This window comes from Giraffa tippelskirchi, chromosome 10 (assembly GCF_054371585.1).
Source record: "Giraffa tippelskirchi isolate mGirTip1 chromosome 10, T2T-mGirTip1v1.2.pri, whole genome shotgun sequence".
In the NCBI taxonomy this organism is placed as follows: domain Eukaryota; kingdom Metazoa; phylum Chordata; class Mammalia; order Artiodactyla; family Giraffidae; genus Giraffa; species Giraffa tippelskirchi.
In genome coordinates, this window is record NC_137284.1 from 160,284,234 (window position 1) to 160,296,691 (window position 12,458).

Consider the following 12,458-nt stretch of genomic DNA (forward strand, 5'->3'; position numbering starts at 1 on the left):
CTGGGAAGACAGAGACAGTGTCTCTGCAGCAGAGGCAGGTCCGCCTCCTTTACGGCGTGAGAGAGGAGGTCCCCTCACAGAAACCAGGCAGGTTTGCTGCAGGGTCCCCTCGGTGCAGGGTTCCACAGCTGTGACACGAGCCCGCTGCGGGGACAGCTTCCACTGGGCCGCGTCGCCCCCAGGGGGCCCAAGGGCCCGGGGGCCTGACAGCAGGCTGCTGTGATGCAGGCTGAGGAATGAAGTTCCCTATGTCTGACCAGGAGTCTGTGTCTACAGCCGGTGTCTGTGAAGCTGGCCAACCAACCTGTCACCGGGCAAGCACCGCAACGCCTCAGATCCCGGCAGTTTCAGAAGCTCTGGGCAGCTTTCTGGGAAGAACAGACAAGGGCCCACACGGCTGGGTTCAGGGCTACAGATGACGGTTCAGGGCCAGGATCTGGCCGTGAATCCTCTCACCCAGGCCTCAGACAGGCAGAAGTCAGGGCCCCCCGACCCCGACCCAACAGCTGGCGCACGAGGGGGCTGAGCCCTGGCGGCCTGGTGCAGCTCCCTCTCCCGAGTGGAGCAGGAAGCGGTCTTCTTGTGACCACGTAACAGCGTGCCCTGCGAGGCCAGCTGACAGGAGCCGTGCTACACACACCATGGCTGCAGGGAGCCACTCGTCCTGTGCGCTTGCTGCCTCGTCCTATTTTCCAACATTCTTAGAGTGGACGTGTATGGCTTACGGCATAGGATAATGGACTAACGTTGTCTTTAATTTTCAATATTTTCTTAAAATAATAAATGTCCAAGAGTCTGGAACCTGAGAGAATAACTTTTTAAAAATATCCAAGTTTGGTTTATGAGACAGACGGTAAAACAGGCCTGTTAAGAACCCCAACCTCAGCAGCAGGCCACTGGGCTCAAACCCTGTTTCCGCCCCTGACCCACTGTGTGGCCTTGGCCAAGCGCCCAGACCCCGCGGTGTCTGAGTCTCCTCCCTTGCAGAGTGAGTTCATCAAAGGCACCCCTGCCTCGCGGGTGGTTATCAGGACCACAAGCGGACGTGTGCGACATGCTGAGCGCAGTGTCTGGTGTCATGACTCAAACTGCTGCCGCCGTGTTTGGAGTCTCCAAGACTTGAGAATTCACCTATCACTCGTGTTTCTCAATGAAGTGGAGGCCACCTCTCACTGCCAGCATGTTCCTCTTTTCCCATCTACCACGTACAACCTAGAAGAAACAAGGCTGACTTCCTCGCTATGTGAGCTCCCAGTACACAAGAGCTTCTTATCGCAACCCTGGCCACCGGAGGACCCCAGGAGCTGACACCGAACCCTGTCTCCATTCTGTGGCTGCCCACGCATCTAAGCGGACCCCTCATCTCGGGCCCACCTCTGAGACCTCACCCGGGGCAGCTGCCCCTCAGCCCACGACCTCCTCGTCTCCTCCGCTCTCGCCACCCTCTAACCTAGCTCTGCGTCTTCCTCCTCATCCTCTCCCCTCCTCTGAGCCTCCCAAGCCCTCCAGTCAGTCTTGCTTTCTCTGGTCTAAACCCATAGTGAACTAGCACATTTTGGTGATAATTCAGTATCAGTAAGGTTCTAGTATTCCTGGCCCCTTTAATTTCCACCAGACCAGTTTAATTCCACCTGGAAGCTACAGCATTGCTCAAGAAATTTATAGAATCAAGAGAAGTTTTTGATACTACCCTTCAAAGTGAGAGTTCAATGTCGTTCGGGAATCCTCATACTGACCTGTGGCTGATGATTCCCTCAGAGACATGTGAATGTCTTCCCGGCCTTGGTCCTGACCTCACGGCCTGCGGCCTTCCGTGACAGCTGACCTTGCCTCTCCCCGAGCGAGGCACAGCTGGCGGCTGCGAGGCCCCTCAGCCCCCTTCCCCTCGTCCTTCGTTTCTGTCCCCTTTTCCATGTCTTTCATTCTGTAAAGGGAAGTATCTCAGATCCCATTTCTCTGAAGGCACAATCTTCAGTGTTCAGCCTTTCACAAGCTGTATCAGGGCTTCTCAAACACGAACGTGCGCAGATTTATTGAGGGGCTTGTCAATCCCTGCGTACCAGCCCTTGTGGCTCCTCAGTCCATTCTCGTGAAGCTGGTCCTCCAGACAGACTGCTCCCTTCTCTCCTGGATGATCTTGCCTCTTCACGTGGCCAACAGCCCTCAGGTTTATACCTTTAGTCCAATCATACCACTGAGGCCAAGGTCCATAATCTTAATCACCACCTCACCGTAGATACTTCACAGCAACCTTCAACTGAACCCTAAAATCAAACTCACCGTTTTATCCCCTAAACCTGCTTCTGCTCAGTGTCATACACCTCAATAAATGGCACCATTATCCACTGTGTCGTTTTTGCCAGACACTCTGGAAACATCCGTGTCACCTCCTTCCTGCTGTACCCCACCCCACCCCAACACACACACACATGCACACAGGCACGTGCACGCGTGCACACACACACACACACACACACACACACTCGATTCCGTTACTTCCTTCCTGCTGCGCCCCACCCCGACACACACACACACTGGACGCCGGTCCAGTTCAGCACCAAGTCCTTTTTATTCTTCTGTGTCATTACGACTCAAACTCATCTACCTCTTTCTACTGCCACAGCACCTGTCTGTCTGGATGACCCCCAGCCTCCTAGCTGCATCCCGGTCCTACGTCCACACTGTCGTCTCTCCCTGACCTGCTGCCTATCTCGCATGGGAGTGTGTATCATCTCAAAATGCAAATCTGATCACTCCACTCGTACTCACAACTTGCTAACCTGGGAGACAGATGCATTAATGCGAAACAATCAGTAAAGATCAAATCTCATCAGTGCCACTCTCCACCTGAGGTCCTGCACAAGTATATCCCTAAAGCTGGGCCTTGCTCTTCCTTCTGCCGTTTAAATAGTACACAAAATAACTATCAATACAAACAAATTATTTATGGTTAAAGAGTATAGAACAGCACTGTCCAACAGCTATTTCTGTGATCATGGAAACGTGCTAGTCCATGCTATCCAATAACACAGCTAGTAACTGTATGTGTATACTGAGTACCAGAATAATAGAATGCAGCTCTTGTGACTGAAGAACTGGTTTTTAATTTTACTGAATTTTAGTTATCTTAGATTTATATAGCCGCACATGGCTACTGGTCACCACACAGGTCAGAGCGACGGCTAATCATCCACTTCTGACAAAACCTCAGGTTTAGTGCTCTCTGTACTCTCAAGTACTTTCTGGCCATTTTCCTAAATTTAACCTTGCTATAAAATTCTCTGAACAAATCTCTCTGTGATTAACAATTATATGTGAAAGTTTTTCTTAAAAGAAACAAGCTGTATCATTCCAAGAGGATGCTTTTTCTATTATAAATATATGAACAAAATCAAGAAGAAACGTCTGAAATGTACACTCACATGCTTAAGCAGCCAAATAAGAAACATTTAACCAGATAAGCCTCTGCAGTCAAAGCACATGCACTCTTCAAAAATTTATTTCAAATTAACTGATCGCCATTTCTTTTGAAAGTAACAACTCATAAAAAGAAATCTTCTCATTTTCAGTTATTAATCTAAATTTTTTAAAAAGAGTAAATCAGGAATTACAGAAAAGGCTGCCACAGAGCAAGTCACTGTAATTACAGAGTATGATTATACCTGTTTATGAAATATTGAAGATGACTGATGTCATCAGAAATAACTGTCATACTGACGTGATCCCCTATGAGGCTAGGATAATTGTTTTCCTTTTGTTAATTTTATTCCCTTTTTATGATTAAATGGGAAAAAATCAGCCCAATTTGAAATGAATTAAGTATCACATTTATGAGCTTTAGCAAAACCAACAGAAAAACGTAACAACTCTGTTCATTAAATGCAATGTGGCAGATTTTCCACTTTCAACAAAATCAGAATAGAGAGAGGAAGGGTGAAGGGACTATAAATAATCAGAGACTTCATTTGTTCATTTAGCATCAACTGGCTCATGTCTCAAAAATACACAAACTGTTATCATCACCTTTCTTTAGAACATTAAAATAGTGCAAAGCCTAAAGAGTACAGGCTTTGTGGCGTGTAGTGTGGAGTTTTTTAAACTTTTGTGTGTGGTTCTGTTTGCAAAGAAATGAAAAGCATTGTGAGAGCTTTTATCACTACCATTAATCACCAGCAGGACAGCATATAAGCAAAAAACTATGCCTACTGCTCATTTTTCCATTAGGAGTCAGAATCAGGGGCTAGGACGACCCCAGGGGAAGGTCCCCATCAACTTCATTCTTGCATATGCTGAGCTAAAAGATGCGCCAGATGTCAGCATAACGGACTGAAACATCCTGCAATCGACAAAGTGGCAAACATTATCAGAGTGGAAGCAGGTTCCCACTGTTCATCTTAAAAAGTAAGAAACATCCCCAGAATGTAAGGTCACGGAACTACTCACCATCAACAGTCACACTTGCTCACAGGACTCCGAACGCTGTGCCGTGCCGTACAGCACTAGGATTTCATGGACTTCGTGATATTTTTATAAATACTTGTCTAACCCCACCCCCAAAAAACATAAATCTCAGTTACCTTAATGAAACACCATCCCATTTACTGAAATCCTAGTATAATAAGCATTCAGTGTATTAGTGAAAAAAAAATAAAACTTCAAAACTACTTTCTTTCTGCCAAGGAAACATTGTTTTTAAGAAAAGTAAGCTATACACTTATTACTTTAGTTTCATACCAGTATTATTCTTGAAATTACAACTATCTCAACATTTAACAGTTTAAATTAGATTAAATAGGCTAGTAAAAGCTAAACACCAAATTTTGGTGTCAATTACACATTAAATGCTCTGTACTGAACATCAATGAAGTGAAAATCACAATATATTTACAAAAGCTCTAATAGTAAACTGATATGTTTCTATGGTGATGAACGTTTAAACAAGGTTTTGCATGGACATCCTGACCTCTTGGAAGGTATGTAAACATCACTTTATATACTATGTCTCCACCCATCAGGAAAGCCTGGGAAAAATTTCTACATTCACAGAACATTTAAAATAAATATCAAGCCATTGTTTCCATTTAACAAAAAGGGTCTCTTAGTAACATTAAGATAAGGTTTGCTCAGCATGACATCAAGACAGCAGCAGGCACACACGCAGTCGTCTGGGTAAGATCGATAGAAGTACTAATAAAGAACAGAAAATAAAGGCAGGTATTAATTATTTTCAACCATGAAAAAACTACAAACAAGCATCCCTAGAGAGTCAAACATTTCCCCCTTTACTCCCAAAGTAATCATTAAAAGGAGAGACAAAAAGAGTTTTGGTCCCAAGTCAAAGAAAATAGCTTTATGGAAAGCATTGTTAAAATCTAGAATGAAATGCTCTTTAATGTTAATATTTTCTGCAGTTTATTATATATATACATATTTATTTAATATAGTCATCCAGTAGAAAAACTGAAAATGCTAAGACTCAAGGTATTAAGACTTGACAAAAAGGAAGCATTTTAGGGTAAGTTAAAATAATAACACCAACACTGCTAGTTCATTGAACTAAGATGTTCACTAGATTTAAATTAATGGGCAGAAATTCTCAGGATTTTAAACAAACAAAATCCTCCATATTGCAAGTAAAATAAACAAACAGATACAGTGAATATCCAACATGTAAATGAAAGAAGTGAATTGTAACAAGACTGCAGGGACTTTCCATCAAAATGTTTAAATATAACTCTAAATCGGGGAAAAAAACATTTCTCAGTACACTTTATCACATCAAAATAACCTAATGGTTGGCCAGTAAGGATCTTTTCTCATTCTAACTCTGTTCTAATAATTCTTTAGTTAAACTTGATGGAAAAGAAGAGAAGGGAACTACTTGCAAAGCTCCTACTATGTAGTTGCTTTGTATGTAATCACTGAATATTCAAAATAAAGGCAAATTTATTATAAATGAGAAAGCTCACACCCAAAAAACGAGATAATCAGCCTACGGTCACTCTGTTCAAGGCCTGTCAGAACTCTTTAATTCAGGTCTGTCAGCTTTTGAAGCCTGTGCTTTCTACCCTCAACACAAGACAGAAATAAGACCTAAAAGACAAACTGATGTGGAAAGAGAAGGTAGGGGGAGAAGGCTTGAAACACACTAACAGTGTTAGGCAACCTATAATTTTAGTAAAGAAACTAAAGCAAGATACACAAAAGCTTCTTTTACCAGAATACCAATTTTTCAATTCCATTTCATGCTGAGCAAATGCTCAGTCCGTTAATAGAATATTGTAGCCAGTATCTTACTAGTCCTTTCATAAAACACCCAGCACAAGTTTCAATACAAACAAACTGAAAGAAGGATCATTAGGTCTATTATTATATTACATTAGTACAGTAAAATGTAGAAGATACTAAAGGATACACTATAATATAAAAGCAATTCCACATGATAGTTTAGGTAATAGTGTCATATTGCTTTTGTGGCAAAAAGTATACTTACACAAAAAGCACTAGGAATTCCAAGACACCACAGAAGACCTATCCTTACGACAGTGAACTAGGACTTACAAACTAGAGGGAAGTCAATGCCTGGCTTTGAAGCTTCAAAGGACAGGCCGACTCTCTTGATAGCGGCTGATGCCGGTGATGACTAAGTTGAAGGCAGCGCTCACTGACCATCTGAAAATCCTAGGGCCCTTAAGAATGATGCTAAGTCTACTCTGCCTGTGCTCTGTAAGTGGAACAAAGCCTGGATGACAGCACATCTGTTGACAACATGCTTTACCCAACGTTTTAAGCCCACTGTTGAGACCTACTGTTCAGATTAAAGTGAAAGTGAAGTCGCTCAGTCATGTCTGACTCTTTGCAACCCCATGGACTGTAGCCTACCAGGCTCCTCTGTCCATGGGATTCTCCAGGCAAGAGTACTAGAGTGGGTTGCCATTTCCTTCTCCAGGGGACCTTCCCGACCCAGGGATCGAACCCGGGTCTCCCGCATTATAGGCCGACGCTTTACCCTCTGAGCCACCAGGGAGGATTCCTTTAAAAAATTACTGCTCACTGACAATGTGCCTGGTCACCTAAGAGCTCCAATTGAGATGTACAAAGAGATTCAAGTTGTTTTCATACCTGCAAACACAACATCCATTCTGCAACCCATGGATCAAGGAGTAATTTTGACTTTCAAGTCTTGTTATTTAACAAATACACTTTGTTTAAGAAATACACTTTGTAAAGCTTTGGCTGCCATAGATAATGATTTCTCTGATGATCTGGGCAAAGTTATTTGAAAACCCTCTGGAAAGGACTCACCATTCTAAACGCCATTAAGAACATTTGTGATTCATGGGAAGAGGTCGAAACACCAATATTAACAGGAGACTGGGAGAGGGTGGTTTTGACTTTCACGCATGACTCTGAGGGGCTCCAGACTTTAGTGGGGGAAGTTACAGTAGATGTGGTGGAGACAGCAGGAGACTAGAATTAGAAGCGGGGCCTCAGGATGTGACGGAATTAATGCATCTCATGATAAATTTTCACAGAAAAGTGCTGCCTCTTAGGGATGAGCAGAGAAAATGGTTTCTTGAGATGGAATCTATTCCTGGTGAAGATGCTGTGAAGACTGCTGAAATGACACCAAACGGTTCAGAATATCACATAAACTTAGTTAAGGCGGCAGCAGCAAGGTCTGCGAGGGCTGAGTCCAATTTTGAAAGAAGTTCTACTATGAGTCAAATGGTATCAAACAGCACTGCATGCTGCAGAGAAAGGAAGAGTCAATTAAGGTGGCAACCATGGCAGTCTTATTTTAAGAAACTGCTACACCCACCCTCCTTCAGCAACCTCCCCCTAATCAGCAGCCAACATGAAGGCAAGACCCTCCAGCAGCAAAAAGACACTGACTCACTAAAGACTCAGATGATGATTAGCATCTTTTTAGCAAAGCGGTGTTTTTAAATTAAAATATGTACACTGTTTTTCAGACACAATGCTACTGCACATTTAATAAACTACAGTATAGTATAACCATAACTTTCATATATACTGGGAAGCCAAACACTCATGTGACTCACTTTACTGGAATATTTACTCTATTGTGGTCTAGAAACAAATCCACAGTATCTCCGAGGCTGTCAGTCTGTACACAGTGTAGGTATGTCTATTAAATACCTTCGGATATCCACCCAACTTAAAGGAACATCACCACAGCCACTGTGACCCATGCGGCCCTCTGAGCCGTACACAACTGCAGCACCAGCCTGGTGAGCACCGATGTGAACTGCTCTGCTCATGGCACCCCACTCCAGTCCTCTTGCCTGGAAAATCCCATGGAGGAGCCTGGTGGGCTACAGTCCCTGGGGTCGCTAAGAGTAGGACACAACTGAGCGACTTCACTTTCACTTTTCACTTTCACGCATTGGAGAAGGAACTGGCAACCCACTCCGGTGTTCTTGCCTGGAGAATCCCAGGGACGGAAAGGCCTGGTGGGCTTCCATCTATGTGGTCGCATAGAGTTGGACACGACTGAAGCGACTTAGCAGCAGCAGCAGCAGCTCATCATTTACTTTTTTTGAAAAGGCAGAGAAACCAGAGATCACAGTGCCAACATCCAATGGATCATAGGAAAAGCAAGAGAATTCCAGAAAAGTATTACTTCTGCTTCAAAGACTACACCAAAGCCTTTGACTGGGTGGATCACAACAAACTGTGGAAAATTTTTAAAGAGACGTGAATACCAGACCACCGTACCTGCCTCCTGCGAAACCTGTATGCAGTTCAAGATGCAACAGTTAAAACCAGACATGGAACAATGGACTGGTTCAAAATTGGGAAAGGAGTACATCAAGGCTGCTTATTTATGTAACTGATATGAAGAGTACATCATGCGAAATGCCGGGCTGGATGAAGCACAAGCTGGAATCTAGACTGCTGGGAGAAATATCAATAACCTCAGATATGCAGATGACACCACCCTTATGGCAGAAAGCGAAGAGGAACTAAGGAGCCTCTTGATGAAAGGCAAAGAGGAGAGTGAAAAAGTTGGCTTAAAGCTCAACATTCAAAAAGCAAAGATCATGGCTTCCAGTCCCATCACTTCATAGTAAATAGTGGAAACAGTGGAAACAGTAACAGACTTTATTTTCTTGGGCTCCAAAATCACTGCAGATGGTGATTGCAGCCATGAAATTAAAAGATACTTGCTCCTTGGCAGAAAAGCTATGACCAACCTAGACAGCATACTAAAAAGCAGAGACATTACTTTGCCGACAAAGGTCCGTCTAGTCAAAGCTATGGTTTTTCCAGTGGTCAGGTATGGATGTGAGAGTTGGACTATAAAGAAAGCTGAGCACAGAAGAATTGAAGCTTTTGAACTGTGGTGTTGGAGAAGACTCTTTTAAAGTCCCTTGGACTGCAAGATCTGACCAGTCCACCCTAAAGGAAATCAGTCGTGAATATTCATTGGAGGGACTGATGCTGAGGCTGAAGCTCCAATACTTTGGCCACCTGATGTGAGGAACTAACTCATTTGAAAAGACCCTGATGCTGAGAAAGACAGAAGGCAGGAGGAGAAGGGGACGTCAGAGGATGAGGTGATGGGATGGCATCACCGACTAAATGGACATTGAGTGTGAGTAAGCTTTGGGAGATGGTGAAGGGCAGGGAAGCCTGGCATGCTGCAGTGCACGGGGCTGCAAAGAGTCAGACACAACTGAGCAACTGAACAACAATGTGTAACAGAAAATTTACCATTTTAACCATTTTTAAGTGTACAGTTGTGTGACATTAAGTACATTCACAGTCATGCAACCATCACCACCATCCATCTCCAGAGCTGCTTATATGCTCAAACTCTGCACTCATTAAACACTCACTCTCCATCTGACCCCAGCCCCAGCCCATCTACCATCTACTTTATGTCTCTATGAATCTGACTACACTAGGATGCTCATATAAGTGAAATCATTACAGTATTTGTCTTGTTGTGTCTGACTCTATTTCACTCAGCATAATGCTCTCAAGGTTTATCTGTTTTGTACCATGTCAGAATCTCCTTCCTTGTTAAAGCTAATAATATTCCACTGTATGCACAAATCACAATTTATCTATTAATCCACTGATGGATATTGGGGCTGTTTCCAACTTTGGTTATCTATTGTAAATAATCCTTCCATGAAAATGGGTGTATATATATATATATCTGTGGAGTCCTTGCTTTCGATTCTTTTGTGTATATACCCAGAACTGGAATATCTGGATATGATAATCATATTTTTAATTTTTTAAACAACCACTATAGTATTTTTCACAATGGCTGTACCATTTTATAGTCTGCCTGACAGTGTACAGGAGTTTCAGTTCCTCAATGTCCTCACCAATGCTCGTTACTTTCTGGTTTTTTCCCCAGCAGCCACACGGGTGAGGAGAAGGATCTCGTGGTTCTGGTGTGCATTCTCCCAACCCTGGTGATATTAGGGTCTTCTCATGCGCTTACTTGCCCACTTGTACCTCTGCTTCAAAGCAATGTCTATCTAAGTCCTTTGTTCCTTTTTAAGGATTTGATAGAGTAAGTTCCATCACTGTGTTCTTCAAAATTGTTTTGGCTATTCTTGGTTCTCTGCCTTCCATAGAATTGCACTATCTCCTTGTCACGTGCTATAAGAGAACCTTAAAATTTTTATTAGAATTGTACTGACTCCAAAAAAACCTGAAAACTGGTATTGTTATCATATAAAGAAATTCATAAATATAAAAAAGCTTCCCATTGACCTAGGTCTCTTTAACATCGTTCAATATGATTTTTTCTTTCCATATATTATTTCAATAAGTTTTAAAAAATCATTTGTTGGGTTTATTTCAACGTACCTTAGGTGTCTTGCTATATAAAAGATATCTGTAATTAGATTTTGTTTGTTGTTTTTATCGATTTTTCTGTATTAATCCTACATCCAGCTTCCTTGCTAAATTTTATTTGAATTATAATTTACCTTTAGATTGTACAGGATTTTTCAAAAGACAACATCATCTGTTAATCTAGAATATTTTGTTCATTCCTTTCAATTCTTCCTTTTCTGGCCTAACTGTCCTGGTAAACAACTCTACCACAGTGCTGTTACTAGAAATAAAAGTACTCAAGATGGCTCTAATTATAAAGTACACTCTTTTAACACTTTACTAAGAAGTACCAGCTGTGGGATGCGGGCAGACCCCCACACTCAGGTTAAGCGAGTTCCCTCAGCTCTCGGTCTGCTGTTTAACCACGATGGTGACCCATTTCATGGACGTGTGCTGTGTCTCTTCTGAGGTGCTCACTTGATTCTTTTCTCTCATTTACTCTCCTAATATGAATTACAGTCAGAGACTTTCCAGTGTTAAACCAACCTTGATAGCTGAAATAATTGTTTTGAATGATGATCTTTTGTGTACACAGTTGGATTCAGCTTAGTATTTCCTGATTGATAAGAATTCATGAATAAGAGTGGCTATAATGTTCCTTTCTCATACTGTGTCTGCTTTCAGCATCAAGATTATACTGCTGCTGCTGCTGCTGCTAAGTCACTTTAGTCGTGTCTGACTTTGTGCGACCCCACAGATGGCAGCCCACCAGGCTCCCCCCGTCCCCCCCCGTCCCTGGGATTCTCCAGGCAAGAACACTGGAGTGGGTTGCCATTTCCTTCTCCAATGCATGAAAGTGAAAAGTGAAAGTGAAGTCGCTCAGTCGTGTCCGACTCCTAGCGACCCCATGGACTGTAGCCTACCAGGCTCCTCCGTCCACGGAATTTTCCAGGCAAGAGGACTGGAGTGGGGTGCCATTGCCTTCTCCGCAAGATTATACTAGTTCTAGTTCCATAAAATACAACTGTGCATGTTCCATCTTCAGATGTCCGGACAAATTTGATGCAATTGTAGTTACCCATTTTTTAAAGTCTGTAGAAACATCCTGGAAACTGTCTCAACCTTTTTTTTTTTTATCAGAATGACTTAACAGAACTTTCATTTCTGGCAATACTGAGAGCAAGATATCCTTAATTCCTTCTGCCAAGACAAATCTAAACTGCTACATCAAATATTTTCAAACCTCTCTGAAATCTTCTTTTTGTCTATTAACTCTGAGCAGTACATCGAATTTGGTACCTCTCACAATGTTGACTTTTCCCAGTTGTCTGGTCACCTTTTGAGTCCCTGCTCATATTGAAGACACAGACTTTTTGTCCTGCTGCTTCTTCCTTTACCACCTCCTGCCTCTGGTGACACTGGGCCTGAGAGTGACTGGGTGAGGCCTCTCGGGACCCTGTGCCCTGGTGGGCCTGTAAGCATTTATCGGATGCTCAGCCCCCAGGACCACGGCTGTGTGTAAGTGTTCCTGGAGCTCGCTGGCGGCAGCTCCGCTCTGAGCACCCGGTTCTTCCTGTTCTTCACATCCTTCAGCACATGGTTTTAATTTCTATTAAAACCAGGTCCAAGAA

The 12,458-nt window shown here is 43.0% G+C and overlaps 1 protein-coding gene and 1 long non-coding RNA gene across 17 annotated transcripts in view; both read right to left on the minus strand.

The window, feature by feature from the left end:
* The window catches only part of LMBR1 (limb development membrane protein 1), a 138,365-nt gene that overhangs the window by 62,798 nt on the left and 63,109 nt on the right, over nucleotides 1-12,458 (minus strand). The window lies entirely within an intron of this gene.
* Nucleotides 1,733-5,187, minus strand: LOC145524042 (uncharacterized). The gene is made up of 3 exons (XR_014067092.1): nucleotides 4,444-5,187; nucleotides 4,207-4,336; nucleotides 1,733-1,924 (listed from the first exon to the last, which is right to left on the minus strand). It is a non-coding gene; the product is annotated as an uncharacterized LOC145524042 (long non-coding RNA).